Below are 18,196 nucleotides of genomic sequence, written 5' to 3' on the forward strand. Positions count from 1 at the left end.
GTTAGGATGGACATAATATTCAGTCATATCCTATGAAATGGCTAGTATTCTACACTTTTTGAACCTACAAAATAATTCATTCAGTTCAACCCAGTACATGAGAAAGGGGACCTTGAATGCTATCTTGAAATTGTCCAGCATTTGATGAGAAACTATGGGGTATATTTTGAATAGCGGACCACTCTGACCTAAACTGTATTTTCAGGTGACTTACTTTATAGCACTGTGTGAGATGGAATCATGGGTGAGAATATGTTGAAGCAGACATCACTTTGGAAGCTCTAATAGGATATTCCAGGAAAGAATAAAGCCTATAAAGAGGGTGTTGGCAGTGGGCATAAAAGAAGGGGTCATGAAAATGAAAGATGTTTCTGAGCTCAAAATCATAAGCAGAATATAGCAACTGATTGGTCGGAGGAATGAAAACCAGGACTCAGTGCTGACTCTAATGTTTCAGTTTGATAACTGGAACGATGAGGGGAGACGGGTGGCTAAAAGCTGCTTGAAGAAAGAGGCTCTCTTTAATTTGTCTTCACCCTAGTCTCTTGCAGACTGCGTAGTACATAGTGGACAGGCAATAAGTGCTGACCAAATGAGGAAGGGAATAAAAAGTCAAGAGGCAAGTTTAGGCTACAAAAGGCTGGCTCTGGAGGCAGATGGGTCTGGGAGCTGGCAGATCACCTTGGGCTAACACTAAGAAGAGAATCTAGGGAGAGAGGACGTGGATGACATTTTCACAAGAGAAATGAAGAGGACCAAGACAGGACCCACATTTAAGATGTAGAATAAAGGACAGGAATTGACAAAGTTAAAGGAAGAACTTTTTTTTTTTTTTTTTTTTTTTTTTTTTAGCAAAGAACAAAGAGGATAAGTGAAGTAATAGAAAATAAGGCTACAATTCAAATAACGCAGAGAAGCTGAAGAACGAGAATAAACGACTGCTCGAAATATTATTGACTTCAGTGGTGTTTTCTGTTATAAAAACAATAAATCCACATTTTGTAAAATCTGTCCAATTTAGAAGAGTGCAAAGGAAGGAAATAATAGCCATCCATAATTAAACAAGCTAGAGACTGTGGTTAACACTCTCCCTGTTTAGCTTCATTCCTTCCATCAATTGCATTTAAATTTACATAACTGGGATCAAAACAATACAATTTGAATTCTGCCTTTTTTTTTTCCCCACTCAGAGTATCTTAAACATCTCAAAGTATTTTTCCACCTGTGTAATATTATTTTATGAAGATGTTGGGTGTGTTTCTTTCCTCTTGCTTCCCAATTTTTTAATATCATCTTCATGCTGTAATGGGATGGAGTATTTTACTCTCACATGACATTTCACATTTTTTCCAAGGGCTATTTCCTAACAAGAGAACCATTGTATTTTATATTGCCAAAAAGAATTTGATGGTTTCTTTTTAAAAAGTGTTTTTAAAGATTTTATTTATTTATTTGATTTTATTTATTTTGATTTTATTTATTTATTTGACGAGAGAGAGTGCACGCAGAACAGCAGGCAGAGAGAGGGAGAAGCAGGCTCTCTGCTGAGCAGGGAGCCTGATGCGGGGCTTGATCCTAGGTCCCTGGGATCTTGACTTGAGGTGAAGGCGCTGCTTAACTGACTGAGCCACTCAGGCACCCCAATTTGATGGTTTCAAAATTAGCCTCACCTTTCCTCCAGCTAAGGGAATCTAGGATGACATTAGCATCTGCTGTGTGCCAGCCTCTGTGACAGGGATTTTAATTATCGTGATGACTCTGTACGTTCTGTTATCTCCACTTCAATGGAGGGACAGAGACTGAGACAGTTCCCCAAGTTTCAGGGCTAGTTTTGCATCGGGTCTGACTCGAAACCAGTCCAACTGTGGCGACAGAAGCAAATTCTTGAGAAGTGAATGAGTCAATACAAAAGCAATAGGAAAACACATTTCAGAGGTCTAGGGTTCGGTGCCACACAGTAGGACCTTACTGTTAGTAACCTGAGAAGTCCTAACCTGAAGGGAGGACGCATATAGAGAGGGGGGTGTTAGGTATGTAAACAGAAGAACAACATTATAGAAAAATTCCTGAATGGAAGGAGACAATGCAGACAAGGATTTAGGCTTAGCAAACAAAATACATCTTCCCTATAGACAATAGTAAGAGAAAAGAGAGTGAGAGTTTTCTAATGGTAAAGAAAAGATATGGGCAGGTGGGGGGTAGGGGGACTACTTATCATCTGGACTTCATCTCAGACTAGGGAAAATCCACTTATTCATTCAGTGACCATTTATTGAACACGAATCCCATACCCTTTTCTTGCCCTAATGGAACTTTATTTCTGTGGGTGAACAAATAAAATTAAGAGATTACTCAGGTAGCTGTGCAGAGAATGGATAATAAGGTGGTAAAAGTAGACCCTGAGAGATCAGAGATGAATCAACTGGAGATCCCATTAAAATGCAGATTCAGAATCATTTGGTGTGAGGAAGGGGCCTGAGAGCCTCCATTTTAACAAGCTCCTAGGTAATGTTGATACTGCTAGACTGTGTGCTGTGCCTTCATAAGCAACACGTTAGGAGGCAAGAAAAATCAAAAAGGATGAGATCGGGCACGTTCAGGATCAGGGCACCTGGGTGGCTCAGTGGGTGAAGCCTCTTCCTTCGGCTCAGGTCATGATCTTGGGGTCCTGGGATCAAGCCGCACATCGGGCTCTCTGCTCAGCGGGGAGCCTGTTTCCCCCCACCCCCTCTGCCTGCCTCTCTGCCTACTTGTTATCTTACTCTCTGTCAAGTAAATAAAATCTTTAAAAAATTTTATAAAAAAAAAATCAGAAAGGATTGGAGCAGTCATTATGAACAAGTCAAATGGAAACCCTTCTTTCCTTGCGGCGACACTGCATGATTTCGCGCCTCTTTGATGCTGAGAGAGAATTGTCTCTTTCTTTCTGACCTTTTTCAATTCCAGCCAGTTGTTTTATGAAAGATCCATTAAACAAGCCCTAATGAGCTACTGGCATTTCAATCTTTCTGCCTATGCTCCATGTTTCTTATGCCGTAGAGTGAATTCTCGTGGCTCAGATTTGGGGGTGTGTTTCCATATAACACTCTGCCAGTTTCTCAACTGTAGCTCTGTTTCCCTGCTTCGTGATTTCTTTGAACTTCTAACCCCCTCTCTGCCTGGGTGTTCAGCACAGTGCCAGCCTGCTACGTTCTTTGCCCCCCCTCCCCCAACACTTGACATCCCTTCTGTCCCGCTGTGCTTAGTGACAAAGCTTCTGGGTGTCTACATCTCATCCTGCTACCTACCTCCTCATACAAGCCTGGGGGGGCCCTACTTCAAGCCACAGGGCATTCCTGAGTATTGATGAGAGTCTCTGATTTAAGGAATACATTTTTTCCCAACAAAACCATTTCTCTTTGGTAGAATGTTTTGGTTGGTAGCAGCAACCTGCATTCCTCTGAGGAAAGAATGTGTGTGTTTGCAGACGATTAGAACATTCAAAGGGGCTCAGGGTTCACAAGAAGCCTGGACAGACTGGAGGGATGTTATTTTCCTGCCTCCACCACGAGGCTTTTCGTCCTCTGTAGATGCAAGAACTTACAAGCATCTACCTACAAGCTTCCCACATCACACCTTACAACTATAGAATATCTAAGAACATAAGCAATCAAATAAATATGGCATACACATCCATCAGGGAAACTTAACTGCACATCAAACATTTGTGATGTTCTCACACTTATTAGCATGTCTCCTTTGTTTAAAGGGCTGCTTCTATCTAGATAGAAGCCATGCCCATGACCAGATCTATGGTCTTTGTCACCGTAGTTTTGTCATTTGGTGTTTACTTAAACAGCCAAGTAAATGTGAGCAGTGTCATGACAAACTTTGAATTTAAAATTCCAGTGAAATAGTAGTTTTCATACGAACAGAAGTCAACTTACATTGATAACGATATTTCCTCAAGGAGAACACTCGGGAAGGCACTTGAGGAAAGAAGTCAGGTCACGGGCGTCTTTGCATTCACTATGCTGTCTGCTTAGAAATGCCCTTGATGCATGTGCCACATTGAAGCTAAGAAAATGAGTGTTGTACAAGGGGGTGTGGATGTGTGTGCAACTGTAGCCTTTCTTAGGTGGACAGCACTGGTCTTTGCCTAGTCAAACTGGAATTGGTAAAATAGCCAGAACTCAAATACCATGCCTATGTTTTTTTTTTTTTTTGTCATTTATTCAATAGTTCAGAGTCTCAGAGTAGCACAGGATAACCTATGGTCTTCCTAAAAAATTCTCCTTTTCTCCCCCCCCCCCAAAAAAAGTTTGAATCAATTCCCTTTTTTTTTGTGGATTCCATTTGGGTCTGCCTCAGATGGTTCGAATTAACCTTCCATCAGATTCTCTCCTAGTGTTAATGACTTTGGATTATGACTATTTAAAGCTGCCGGATGTTCATTGATCCACATCTGGCAATTGTTAAAACAAAGCTACTCTATTTAACACTTACAACCAAAATATATTTCTTTACAATGAATAGGAACTTAAGAGATGATGTTTCTTTTCAGGGAAATCTTATGTTTTATCTCCAATGTGAACAACGTTTCTATTTTGTGTCCTTTAAAAGTATCTTCTTGCTCATTGTAGGATTTTTCTCCTGGTGAAATTTACTGGTAGGATATACAGAATCAGATACAACACTAAGGCATTAAGGATTCTCTCAGTGCCTAAGAGTAGCTAATTAGCATGATTTTGAGCATAACTTCAGGTGAATCTGTGATTTTTGTCGAATCTTAAAAACAAATAACTACACTGAAATACACTGAATAAAATGATTGAATTTTAAGATTATATTGGTAATGGAGGAAATATGACATCCAACAATGAAAAAATTTTAAAACGATACAAGAACTCATTGTCCTGAGTGAGTCAAATAACTGGTCAGACTGCTCTACATTTCCTCTAAAAGATGTTGGATAGTTCCATGGGCCAAAGGGAAGTAATAAACATAATGTCTAGTTTATTGTGTGCATGCATTTTTAGTTGTTTCTTATGTTATGCTCACAAAAAGTCTAAGATATCAACTTTGGTTTATAAAATTACTGAAATAATCCAACCAATGAAGAAGTAGCATTTAGACTTTAAGAAAAAAATAATTTCGGTTACACTTTTTAGGTCATATAAAGCATATGACCTCCCAAAGCTCACAGCAATCTCTGGAATGGGAATGGCAGATCTTGTTGTTATATTTATTACAGATGAGAAAACTGAAGTTTGAAGAATGCAAATGACCTACCCAAGTCCCTCTACTAGGAAACGGTAAATCTTTGGCTCATATCCTTATTCTGACTCTAAAGCTTTTACTTTCTACTAATATGCAGCCAAAGCAGGTAAATGAGTGTATTGTCCCAAATATGGAATATTTTAATAATGCACTGAGTTGGTTGCTGAAATAAAGAACGCATTCCAGGGTAGCCCTGGCCTGTGCTATTGCTCTGCTCTCCCCAAAAGACTCTTGCCTTTAGAGTCCTGAATGAGTGTGGCATGGAGCTCAGAAAATACGAGTAAAAATAGCAGTTGTTCTTAAAATGGCTTTATACTTTCACAGAAAATGTAACCTTAATGATTTAAAAAGCAGTTGGCAGAGAGATAGATTAAGAAAAATCCATTGTTTTAAGTTTCACAGCATTTTAAGCAAGTGATAGATAACACAGCAAGAATCCAGGATCACAAAGAAAATGATTACAGCTTCAGAAAATCATATCTGTGGAGCATCTTTGATTTGCCTATTTTTAGGATAATTATAAGAGCTTATAAAGAATAAGCTGGAAGCTATAGATCCCAGTTCTGATCTCAGCTATACAAAAGGAAGGGTAACATATGTAAAGAAGGGGCACCTGGGTGGCTCAGTGGGTTAAGCCTCTGCCTTTGGCTTAGGCCATGATGTCAGGGTCCTGGGATCGAGCCCCACATCGGGCTCTCTGCTCAGCATGGAGCCTGCTTCCTCCTCTCTCTGCCTGCCTCTCTGCCTACTTGTGATCTCTGTCTTTCAAATAAATAAATAAAATCTTTAAAAAAATATATGTAAAGAAGATTATAACTTTGGAAACCACTAAGTAGAGTTAGGACTGAGATTAGGTGTCTCCAGGCAGGCAGCAGTTGGCATAGGTCCACTGAGGACATTGTCATTGCAGTGACCTGTCTCTTCCCCAAACTCTCCTTTCCATCATCTTCATCCAGGCTCTCATTATAGCTGCCAGGGTTGCTGAAATGCTTTTATCTTGTCTTCCTGCCCCAAACGCCATCACCCCATTAATCTCCTAGACAAACAGTTAATACAAACTCTTCTTTGGCTCTTGTTTGTTCTCTCGAGTTGCGCTGGCCAGTAAATATGGAGGTAGCTAGTCACATGCAGCTACTTAAATCTAAATTAATTATGATGAAAATAATTGAAATTACACCTCCTTAGGCATACTAACCAAACTTCAGGTGCTCCAGAGCCACCTTATTTTTATAGAAACATTACCTATTATAGTCTACGTCCATTATGATATGATTTTCATTGGAGAGGGCTGATCTAGAGCGTAACCACACCCATCACCCAAGCACCCAAGGCCTACACTGACCTCTCCTTATCCCTGACTACCCTTGGCACACACTCTCCACTCCATATATTTTTCTCCTCCTCTTCCTCATCACGATTACTACATTTATAATTAAAATATTAATAACCCTTATTTATTTAGTCCATATCATGTGCTAAGTACATACATTTTCAGAAGAAGAGGGGGGGAAGAAGAAGAAAAAGAATTCTATGAGTGGGGTTTCTTTTTTTATCTCCACTTCACAGAAGAGTTTAATGAAGCTAAGTATATTTCCCAAAGATAAAGAGGTTATTATTAGTGGAGGTCAGAGGAAAGCCCAGGCTATCTGGCCCCATAGCTATAGCGTTTTACCCTGTACCAGTGATTCTTAACCAGGGATAATCTGCCCCTTCTGCCAAAAGTCATTTGGAAGGGACCGTTTGAAATTATATCTTCTTAACTCGGAGAAACTTTCCTCTGCGTTCTTTTTCTTGTTATCCCTGCCTCTGTTCTAAATTTAGGAGATTCCTATTGATAAATGTTGGACTTACTGGACTAGTCTGTTTTAGCTCCTTTTTGACATATTTTTAAAATCCCGTGTTCACTTTTTCTACTTTCAGGTTTTTTTCCTCTTATCAGCTGAATTATTATTTGCCTCTGGCCCTGCCAATTCTATTTTTAATTAATTCGTGAACTACTTACTTGAGAAATCATACATTAATTTTCAGGAACTTTTCTTATCCTCTAATCAATACTTTTCTAAAATTCACTTTTGGCAGGTAGTTCATTTTAAAGTATGCGATATTCTTTCAAATCTCTCTGAGAAGTATAATTGTAAATTGCCTTGTCCCTTGAATCATCTCTATTTCCTCAGGAGCCATTTCTCTTTTTAAAGATTTTATTTATTTATTTGACAGAGATCACAAGTAGGCAGAGTGGCAGGCAGAGAGGAGGGGGGGAAGTAGGCTCCCTGCTGAGCAGAGAGCCGGATGCGGGACTCCATCCCAGGCCCCTGGGATCATGACCTGAGTAGAAGGCAGAAGTTTTAACCCACTGAGCCACCCAGGCGCCCCCTCAGGAGTCATTTTTTTAAAGAATATATTTTTCTTGTTCATGTTGCTGGTTTTTCTCAGATGTCTTGATTTGAGGGTTTGGGGGGTTATTTGAAAGTATGAAGGAACTAGGCTGAGGATGCCAGGTAGCTGCTGTATGTTTCCTCTGCAATCAGGCAGATCTGCACGTCCACTAACCATGAGCTGCCTGCAGGTTCTGGGTAAGTGGGCAGAGTCTGTCAGGAAGCAGGTGTCCCAAGAGGAGCACGGAGATGCAACTGGCAAGGGAGCAGGTTAGGATCCCTATGATTATTTCCACTCTGCATAAATTTATCTATACTAGACCTGGTTCCCAAACTAAACACTTTCTTTCATTAAAGCCTTATTTTTATTTTCACTGTTGGGGGCAAAAGCTTCTCCTGTCACTAAAAATGTAGCAATGGAAAAGAAGAATAGAAAGAGTCCCAATTGTTCTGAATATGTTTCTTTTTATTTTTTTTAAGACTTTCAAAATGTATTTATTTTAGAGAGAATGTGTGTGAGCAGGAGGAAGGGACAGAGGGAGAGGGGGAGAGAGAGAATCTCAAGCAGATTGCTATGAGCTCGGAGCAGATGTGGGCTGGATCCCAGGACCCGGAGATAATGACCTGAGCTGAAATCAAGAGTCAGATGGTTAACTGACTGAGCCACCCAGGGGCCCCATGAATACATTTCTTCATGAATTACTATGATAGTCTCACAGCCTCCTTGGACCCTGTATTTGAAAACTCTTAAGCTTGGGGACTCTCCAGGATTCCTTGCAACGGATCTCCTTTAACTTGGGACCTCCTTGAAGCAGTTTCTTCTTTCTTTCTCCCTCTATATTCTGACTTCTAGGATAGCTTCAAAATTTTTTGATAGAGTTACATTATTTTTCAACATTTTTATTACCTTAATAATAATTAGGAGAAAGGAGAAGTATGTGTGATAATCCTCCATTACCAGTCATATGTGATATGCCTTACTATGAATTTTTATACCCTCACTCTAAGTTTGTATTCTTTTACACTTATTATTCCAGTGTGCTATCTTTCCTATTTACTAGCTAGTTGGAAAAATTGCTTCCCTTTCCTGGGCCTTTTGTTTTCTGTAAAATAAAGATCATATATGATTTTCAGGATTGAGGTGGAACATAGGAATGCTTGTTGAAAGCTGTATCATAGAATATAAATGTAAGCTCTCTCTCTCTTTTTTAAGATTTTATTTATTTACTTGACACACAGAGATGACAAGTAGGCAGAGAGGCAAACAGAGATGGGGGTCGGGGGTGTGGGGAAGCAGGCTCCCCACTGAGCAGAGAGCCTGATGTGGGGCTCAATCCCATGACTGTGGGATCATGACCTGAACCAAAGACAGAGGCTTTAACCCACTGAGCCACCCAGGCGCCCCAATATAAGCTCTCTTTATATATAAAAGACTTCATCATAGGTCCAGAGTAACCAATAATGCCAATGCGGAGAATAGCCATTGTTACAAGAAAACCCTTTCCCTGTGCATTAGGAAATGCAAGTGATACCAGTTTGAGACTAGAATAAAACTCAGAGTGCAATGGAAAAGAACCAGAAATTATGTGTTAATAACAATAATAAAATAAGCAGTTGTTCATGGATATATTTTACACCTAATAGAAAACCAAGGACAAAAGCAGACCAAGGATGTGGTTGACCTACTATAGCTCAATTAAAACAAATTTGAATTTTAAATTTGGAAAAGAACATATGATTTATGTTGTGTGATCGATCCCTTTTGCTTGGAAAAATTACAAATGTGAATATTTATGATACTAATGAGTATAATTTAGTGTTGCTAACAAGCTGCTCCTGAAATATCACTGATTTAAGATGGGTTCAGTTACTTGAATGTTTTTTGCTCTGTCAGTTAAGACATGAAGCACCAGTAAAAGGAAAATAAAGAAAATGAGAATTACAGTAAAGGGGCTTAATTGTAAAAACTGAAGAAATGATAACAGAAAATTAAATGTAGAAAGAAAGTTAAGAGTCCCAGCTGCCTTTGATTTTAACCTACTGGGAACCATTTGTGGAAAATTGATGAAAGGTGTATTTTCCCTAAATTATTATTAAACCCAGCATCTTATTGATAGCTTTTATTCTTAGAAACAAACAGAACACATGAAACAGACAAAACAAAATAAATCAATGTGAATGTATGCTGAGTGATGCGGTTGAGATTCACTCTCTGACTGCTATTAATTCTCATTTTCTGCATGCAGCTATTACATTCTGAAGTTGTCTGTCTGTAGAGGATAAGGCACCAGCCATAGTTAAATGTTAATGGATCCAGTGACATAATTTAAGTTCAAGGCTTCGTCCAAAGGAATGTGAATAAAATGCATTTGTTTGGCTTTTTATGGCCACTATTAAAAGTAAAGGAAATGAAACCATAAACAACTACGTTCAAATATTGGCATAGCTGAGGCTGCTTTGTAGCAGTAGAAAGCCGGATTTATTGTCGGGGGAGCTCTGTTTAACTTACCCAGTCTATCTCGATTACCACTGAGGTTAAAAAATGTACTTGGCGACTTAGACAAAATGTGGAATGCTAATTCAAAGTGAGTTCATTCCAGTGTATTTCAATTTTCTGTTGCTGTAAAGGGCTAGTACAATTCATAAGTGTTCTTTTTTTCCTACTTCATCTTTAAGGCCTTAGCCCATGGTTAGTTGTACTAATTATTTTTGTCCTCAATGTTGATTATCACTTCCTTCCTCAGTAATGGTAGGACCCCCGCTATTTGGAGGTTTTGTGGGCACATGGACACTCAGAATAAGATCCAGAATTCCATCCTCCCTGCCAACTAGGTAGATCCTACTTGGCTAATTTTCAGTCAATAAGATGTGAACTAAATTTGTGTGTGAAACTGACATTAACTGCCTAAAAGGAAGGAGTGGTCTCTTCATCACTCTTTTTTCCTTTCTGCTGGAACGAAGGAATTCAGACTTCAATTTCTGCAGTCATGTTGATATGATATAACCTTGTAAAGAATTTCTATTTCGTTGAAGCCACTGTTATTTGGAGTTCTTCCATGATTTACAACATACCCTTGTCATCTTTGGTATAGCAACTTTGCAACTTATAGTTACTTTCAAAGGCTCTGGAATGTCATTTTAGCAAGTGTCATTGTTCTTTATATGAATAACATTTATATTGAAATTGTTACTTCACGGGGTGCCTAGTTGGCTCTGTTACTAGAGCCTGCCACTTTTGATCTCAAGTTTATGAGTTTAAGCCCCACTTTGGGTATAGAGCTTATTTAAATTAAAAAAAAAAATGTTACCTAAAATATACTAGTCCAATCAGTTACCAAGTCCTCTCAGTTCTACTTCCTAGACATTTTTGTAAACCATCCAGTTCATCTGTATCCCCAAGGACCATGTTAGTTTCCCATCCCCTCTGATCTTGACCACAGTCATAGTTGCCTACGTCAATTCTTGATCCACACAAGCCATTATACACATAGTCACTGGACCCATCTTTTAAAAATACAGTCTAATCATGATATTTCTGTGTTTAAAGCCATGGAATTCATAAGTGACGAATCTGGTCCTCTGGTGACTCTCCCCACCCATCCTGGCTTAGTTACCTGCGGGCTATTACACATATTTTTATTCTCTTTGCCTGGAACACTCTTTCTACACCCCTCCCCTCCTGCTTTACTCCCACTTGTTTAAGTCCTATTCATTGGTTAGGTCTGAGATTTCCCAGGCAAGCCTTCTCTCCACCTCCGGCCTCACAGGTCTGCTAATACACACTCCCAAAGTGCTCTGTGCAACGTGATACCAATTGTATGCATGTTTCCTCCACAAGACCGGCAACTCCATGACCGTATGCCTCATTCTTAACCAGAATCCCAGAACCTGGCGAGGGGACTTGGACAGTAGGTGCTCAAATAATGATGTTGACTAACAGACTGATCCTTTATTCTGTTCTCTTTCCCTAAAAAGCATATCTGATATCTCTTCCAAAGTTCCACTTAGCAAAATCCCATCCATCCTGTGGATCATCAAAACCATGGATGTGTGCTCTCCTTTCAATTAGATATTTACTTTATTCCCACCCCTTTATTTTTTTTTTCTTTAGAACAGTTTTAAGTTTACAACAAAATTGAAAGTACAGAGATTTCCCATCTACCCGCTTCCCCGACACATGCATAGCACCTCCCAGGATCAGCATCAGTCATCAGAATGGTACATTTCCCACCAAAGATGAACGCTTAGCATCGTAATTCACCCAAAGTCCATGGCTTACCTTGGGATGCACTCTTGGTGTTGTCCTTTCAGTGGGTTTGGCAAGTGTATGATGACATGTATCTAAGATTGTAGTGCCATGTTGCCATTGCCTTTAAAATCCTCAGGGCTCCACTCCTCCATCCTTCCCCTTTCTATCACTACTTCCTTTTCTTGTAATCATACGCTAGACTTTAATTGCTGTTATTTGTTAACAGAATGCTAAATTTGGGAGGGAACACATTCTAGAAAATATTAAGTCTTACAGAGTTTTTTGTTTTTTTTTTGTTTGTTTGTTTGTTTTTTTTAAGTCATAGCAGCCTCGATTTAAAAAGCTATTTCTTATAATGCCTTCATCCCAACCCAGTAGGCATTTCTGGAGGCTGTGGCTATTATGCCTTTTGCAAGCCGAATGTCTGGCACACTAAAGGCATGTAACAAACGCTGTTACAATATAGTGAAATAAGTACAGACTTTGAAGTTAGATACCCTTGGGTTCAAAGCCAGGCCCTGCCCCTCATCAGCTGTGAGAAACTGAGAATTTATCAAGCCTCAGTTGTATAAAACAGGAGCGACACTACCAACCTGATTATGCTTTGCAGGAGTTAACAAAGGTAATTTACAGAGTGGAAGCCCTGTAATTGGTAGCGATTATTATGACTTTCTAAGTTTTCATTTTTCCATCCTCTTTGCAACAGATAAGGCAGATGCTTGGCTCTTTCTTTATGTTGTTTGGAAGCTGAGGGATGTAAGTTTGATAAAGACAAGACTTAACATTAACAAAAGATAAGACCTGTAGGAGAACTGTTGAAGGTACTATACAGTTTTGCTTATTGTGCCACTTTTCTCCTTCCTGCCCACTCTACTGCCATAGATCAGTAAATAAACAGATGAAAAGCAGCAGGTCAAAAGATGAAATTATGTTAAATCATTCAAGTTCTGCAGAAAGGCCTGGAAATTATATAGGTTCTCAATTACACCACCTGAGGCCACTCTGATCTCTGGAGAGAAGCTGGCTTGGGGAGATGTTAAGAGTTCAGCTGTCTCCCCTGAGGTTTATCTGCAATGCAGATTTTTCTGAGCCTTTCCATCTATTTCAGCCTCCAGACCGACCAGCTGCTCTCAGCCCGCCCAGCTGGCTTAATAGGATTTGTCTTCTCTACAGCCTGCTTCCAGGGATGTCTGCCACCAGAACATATCCTGGATAAACATTTTCCCTCCCAATTTACCATCAAAATCCCTACCAATCCCCAAAGCTACAAGGGTCCATTACTGCCTAACTCCAAGAAAGGTAAATTTCGTGAGGCATTATTTTCCGCACTGCCTCCTGCTTCACACTCGTTCTGTTTTGCAGAAGTTGTCAGTCTCTATTGCAGAATAAAGAGCAGCATACTTCCTTGCAGGGCTGGTGGAGCTGGGACCCAGGGGTGAGCTTGGAGGCAGCCGCTAGGAATTTGCAGGCTGGGCGCCTCCCCCACCCCCCAGTTATTAGTGCTGTTCCGCTATCTGATTTCATATGCTCTGCTCTTCCCTCCCGGCAGTACTCAACAAATTAGTTGAGCCAGGATTATGACCATAGCACCTTTCCTGAAGGTTAAGGTGATGCTTTCTTCATGTGCACAGATTCGTGCTCAGGTTTTTATGACTGAGCAAGCATATTGTTGAGAGGCTGATAGCTTTGATCAGCTCAGGCTGAGGTTTCTCTCACTGACAGTTGTGTATTCTGCCCAGTAACTCTGTAAGGAGAGGCTTCTCACCAGTAAAAGTCAATAATCCTGACTTCAAAATTGTGAGAAAAAATGTCACATGGATTATGAAATGCAAGCAAGATTGTCAAGTATCAAGTACTTAATACATCTTCATTTTTAAAGACTCATATTTTGTATCTACAAATAAAAATTAGATGGTAAAACAGACTCTACTTAATGACTTTCTACTACAATTGGGTACTTGGAGGTGGTGAATAACAGTGGCTGGTATTCCAGTTATTTTTAATTATAGTTAGTGTTAAACACTACTTATAGATAGTCAATTAATCTTTTCCGGTTTTTCCTTATTTTTCTCTTTAGTTGTAATAATGGAGGGGATTATTTTTAGAACATTTCATGAACAAGTGTGTCATTCATTCTACATCTCACATAAAAAAATAATTTCCTTTTAAAAAAAAATAATAATAATTTCCTTTTAGACTTAACTTTAACCATATTTCATATTTCTGGGGAAAAAATTTTGTATCCAGAGAGAAAATTTACTTATCTTTATAAGATATTTAATAACTTTTGCTATTTAAAAAAAAAAAAGGTAAATAGCGACTCCTTATTTAGAAAGAGAATGAACTCTTATGAATTATGTTCGAAATGTAGTAGACTTGGGAGTCAATATGCTATAACGTTGTGCTCCTGGGAGTTTTTATTTCTTCCATGTTTGTTCCCCATGTGTTGCTCATGACTTACCAAGTGTGTAAATGAGAAGACTGCTGATTGATTCTTGAGTCTACTATAAAATAGTTCTAGGAAGGTCAAATTACATTTAGCTGGCAATGTATTTTTCTGCCAAAGAAGACCTGCAGATAAGAAAGGATAAAGGGTATTCAGCATCTTAGTCTCCTTAAAGGAGTACTAATATTTTTAAAATAAATCTTAAAGATTTATACTTTATATCTACAAATTAAAATTAAATTGTAAAACAAACTACTTGACAACATTTGAGGAAAGAGGTGGTTTACTTGTGTGACATGCATTAAGTCTCTTAAACTTTAAGGTTCAGCTTCATGAATTCCTTTTGTCACAGACCTGTGGTGTGAAAAAAAATCTCTCAAACTAATTTATACAACATCTGACTCAAGCATAGAGTGCGGTTGTTGTTTTTCGAAATTAGTTGTTTGGCTTTTGAATTTTACCTACTTTAAAAAGGAAATGGACCAAAATGCCTTACCTTCAGGTCAGCTCAAGCGAGGCCCAACTATTTGCTTTTTATATTCCCTCAACATGAAGTAAATCCACTCTCAGTTAAAATGAAAAAAATTGGCAGATGGCACTTACCATTGGGGGTAAAAATATAATTTTTTTAAAGATTTTATCTATTTAAGAGAGAGAAAGCACCAGTGGCACAGAGGGGCAGAAGGAGAAGGAGAAGCAGACTCCCTGCTGAACAAGGAGCTCAACCTGGGGCTCCTCCCAGGATTCTGAGATCATGACGGGAGCCAAAGGCACACGCCCAACTGACTGAGCCACCAGGTGCCCCATAATTGACTTTTAAAACAAATATAAAAGCTATTAGGTTTTTTTTTTTTTTTTTCGCTGCTCAAATACATTTAGAGAGAATTAGCAAAAGATGCCAAGGTGCAGTGGGCTACTTGTTCAGTCATGAACTAAGTGTGGCTGATCATTCTTTGCATGTTCTGCTTCAGCCAGACCAAGAGCCATCATGGTTTCCCTTTGCCGTCAGAAGAATTGAGCTTTCTGTCAGCTCACTGGTTCCGGATCCCAGCACTTTGAGGAGCTAGTGTTAAATAGGAGGATGAAAACAAAAATAGACCCTAAACTTCTATTACTAGTATTGACAATTAATACCTACTACTGATAAAAGTACACATTTGCACTAGGAATCTCTTTTCATCAGCTCATTGAACAGGAAGCAGCTCTCCTCACAACTGAAAGAGACCAAGAAGACTCAGGTTCTTATAAAAACCTTAGTGGATTTTGAGCACACCGAAACTAGACCAGATTTCCAATCGGATTTTTGTAAGTGTGAAGTGCTTCCTATGGGGCTTGGTGTTACTTCTCTAAAATCAATATTATGCATTGGAAATTCTCTACCAAATTTTAAAATGGCTTCATAACTTGCCCTGTTTTCTGGATTAGGAAGCAGCCTGGCAAGACACACTCTGGTGACCAGACTCCTCTGGCAGCCCTAAGAGGGAGGCTGAAGACTCAGGCAGACATCTCGTGTTCGAAAATCAATGACTCGAATGGAGTCCATGTACAACAGAAACTGTTTAATCTTAAATATCCTGGGGCACCAGGGTGGCTCAGATGGTTGGGCTTCTGCCTTCTGTTCAGGTCATGATCTCCAGGTCCTGGGATCAAAACCCACGTCAGGCTCCTGGCTCAGAGGGGAGTCTGTTTCTCCCTCTGCCTTACCACTGTTCATGCTCTGTCTCAAATGAATAAATAAAATTTTTTAAGAAAAATTCTTAAGGTTTTTAAGATAAGATGAAATATTCTTAAGAAGTAGATCATGGGCTGTGCACAGCCATTTTTCATCTAACTCCAGCCGGGAGTCAAACTGACTTCAAGCATGGGCACAATGGTAGTTGGTTCAACAGGATGGCCTTTCCAAACAGACCTGAGGCCAAGACAGGTCTGGGAAAAACAAACCCTTTAATTTACTGAAGGCTAAAGTACCATGTGGAAACTACATTATGGCATGGCTATTGTGTTTTTTTCTACCTAGTATGTACTTCGTGACTGATGCCTAAGAAGACCATGACACTAATCAATAATTAGTAGAGAGAGCTTTATTGCCTCTAGTGTACCTTCATCATTATTGTCTCATTTGATGTATAAACTTGAAAGTGGAGCTTAGCACAACAATGGCATGTACATGAACAATATCCTCCCTAATGATGTTCCGTTGACTTTTCATATCTAGAAGAGAAACACAGGCACAGAGAAAACATTTAAGGTGTGCTTTCAAAGCTTTTCTGTTTGATGGTTTTGCTCAATGTTAGTAGCTAAGTGGGGAGAGGGGCCACGCTCCCTCTTTCATCCCTGTTTAGCCTTTGCTCTCTCTTTGTATTCCTGTTTGTAGCCAAATACCCCAATGGCTGCAGTTTTGCACATTTTTGGCAGAATCTCAATTTTTTAAATAAATGTAATGCTATATAAGAGGGCCCTTCTTTTTAGCAACTGTTCTGTTCTTTTCACCAATGGAACAACCCTCAAGTGTTGTTACTGGTTTCAGAGTTGATGTAACCATCTAAAGGATGTGTGTGCTCAGGTGGCAAAAAGACAGATTTGGGGAAGTTTGCATAGCGCCAAGGTAAAGCCACAGATGTCCTGCTTTTGCTGGACAGAGGAATGAGCAATTGCCTAGGGGAACATGTTACACATTCCAGCAAGCTGAGGGTTCTGCCTTGCTGAGCCGTGGCAGGTCCCATGGTCTGCTAGAAGATTTTGTTTTGCATATTGTGTGCATTCACTAGTTTGCATTAATTTGCCTCTGAGATTCACTGGATCTCTTCAGCGTTAATGAGAGATACTAAAAAGAAGGCTATAGATTAAGGTGGGGACCAAGAAAGATGAGCAGATTTTACTCTGAAAATGATTGCGTTTGTTTAATCATAGCTTCAAGTGAGTACTCCCAGTAGATGCCAAGGTGTTCATTAAATCTGTGGCCAGTGCCCTTGAAACAAGAATGCTGTACAAATCCCTGTCTTAATCTGCCCTAATCCAGATGAACTAATTTAGTAGTTTGGCCCTTGCATTAACTACAATGACTGTCACACAAGGGAGTTCAGTGTCCTATCTACATAATCATAAATTGTAGCAAAAAGGATTTTACACCGGGTCTCAAGAATTTTACCAATATTCATTTTAGTGATTCATTTGTTCTCAGGTATGAACATCATACTTAAAATAGAATTATAACTAAAAAAAAAAGGGGGGGGGATCTTCTTAATGTGACTATCTCTTTTTCTCTTGGAAGCTCCTTGTAAAGGATTTCCATAAAATTGTGGTTGGTATTTTGCTGGAGTAACTTACAATGAAAGCCTGTTTTATGGAGAGCAGTTGGGATTTTTCCATATTATGCAGACAGGCAGGCCAATAACCCTGTGCATATGAGTATTGTTTGTGGGGAGAACACTGTTAGGTTCTTTTACTGCTTAAGTAAAGTAACAAATAATTATCCTTATGTAAAAGAAAATACTGATAATTATAATTTGCCAGGCATGTTGTATATGGAGACAGGAAAGACAAAGTGTTAGTGTTGGCAAATCCCAAAAACAATACCCTGCAGACTGAAATGAACTCCCACATCTAACGGCCTCCCCACAGAAATCCTATAAACTTCAGGGGATGAACAAGACTGTATAGTTATGATGTATTAGGCATAATCAGAGAGATGAAGATTTTAAACATAGTCCAGAATTCCCCACTTTATTTTAGCTAGTGTAGTGGAAATATACTGAGAGAGAGAGAAAGAGATTGAAAGAGAAAACGCACCAGTGAATAAATAAGCTCTGAAAAGAAGATATTTAGGTAAAAGTCACTGAGTCTTATAAGAAACAATTTTTAAAATTC

General features: G+C 39.2%; 1 protein-coding gene across 20 annotated transcripts in view; it reads left to right on the forward strand.

Annotated features, from left to right (window-relative positions):
- MAP2 (microtubule associated protein 2) overlaps nucleotides 1-18,196 on the forward strand; it is a 287,600-nt gene that overhangs the window by 146,719 nt on the left and 122,685 nt on the right. The window contains exon 3 of one of the 20 annotated variants that reach the window (XM_044241470.1): nucleotides 5,234-5,294. The exons of the other annotated variants lie outside the window; for them this stretch is intronic. The gene's annotated coding sequence lies outside the window, so the exon portion shown is untranslated. The remainder of the gene's footprint in view (nucleotides 1-5,233; nucleotides 5,295-18,196) is intronic. 20 annotated transcript variants of the gene reach the window in all.

The sequence above is a fragment of the Neovison vison genome, chromosome 3, assembly GCF_020171115.1.
Source record: "Neovison vison isolate M4711 chromosome 3, ASM_NN_V1, whole genome shotgun sequence".
Lineage (NCBI taxonomy): Eukaryota > Metazoa > Chordata > Mammalia > Carnivora > Mustelidae > Neogale > Neogale vison.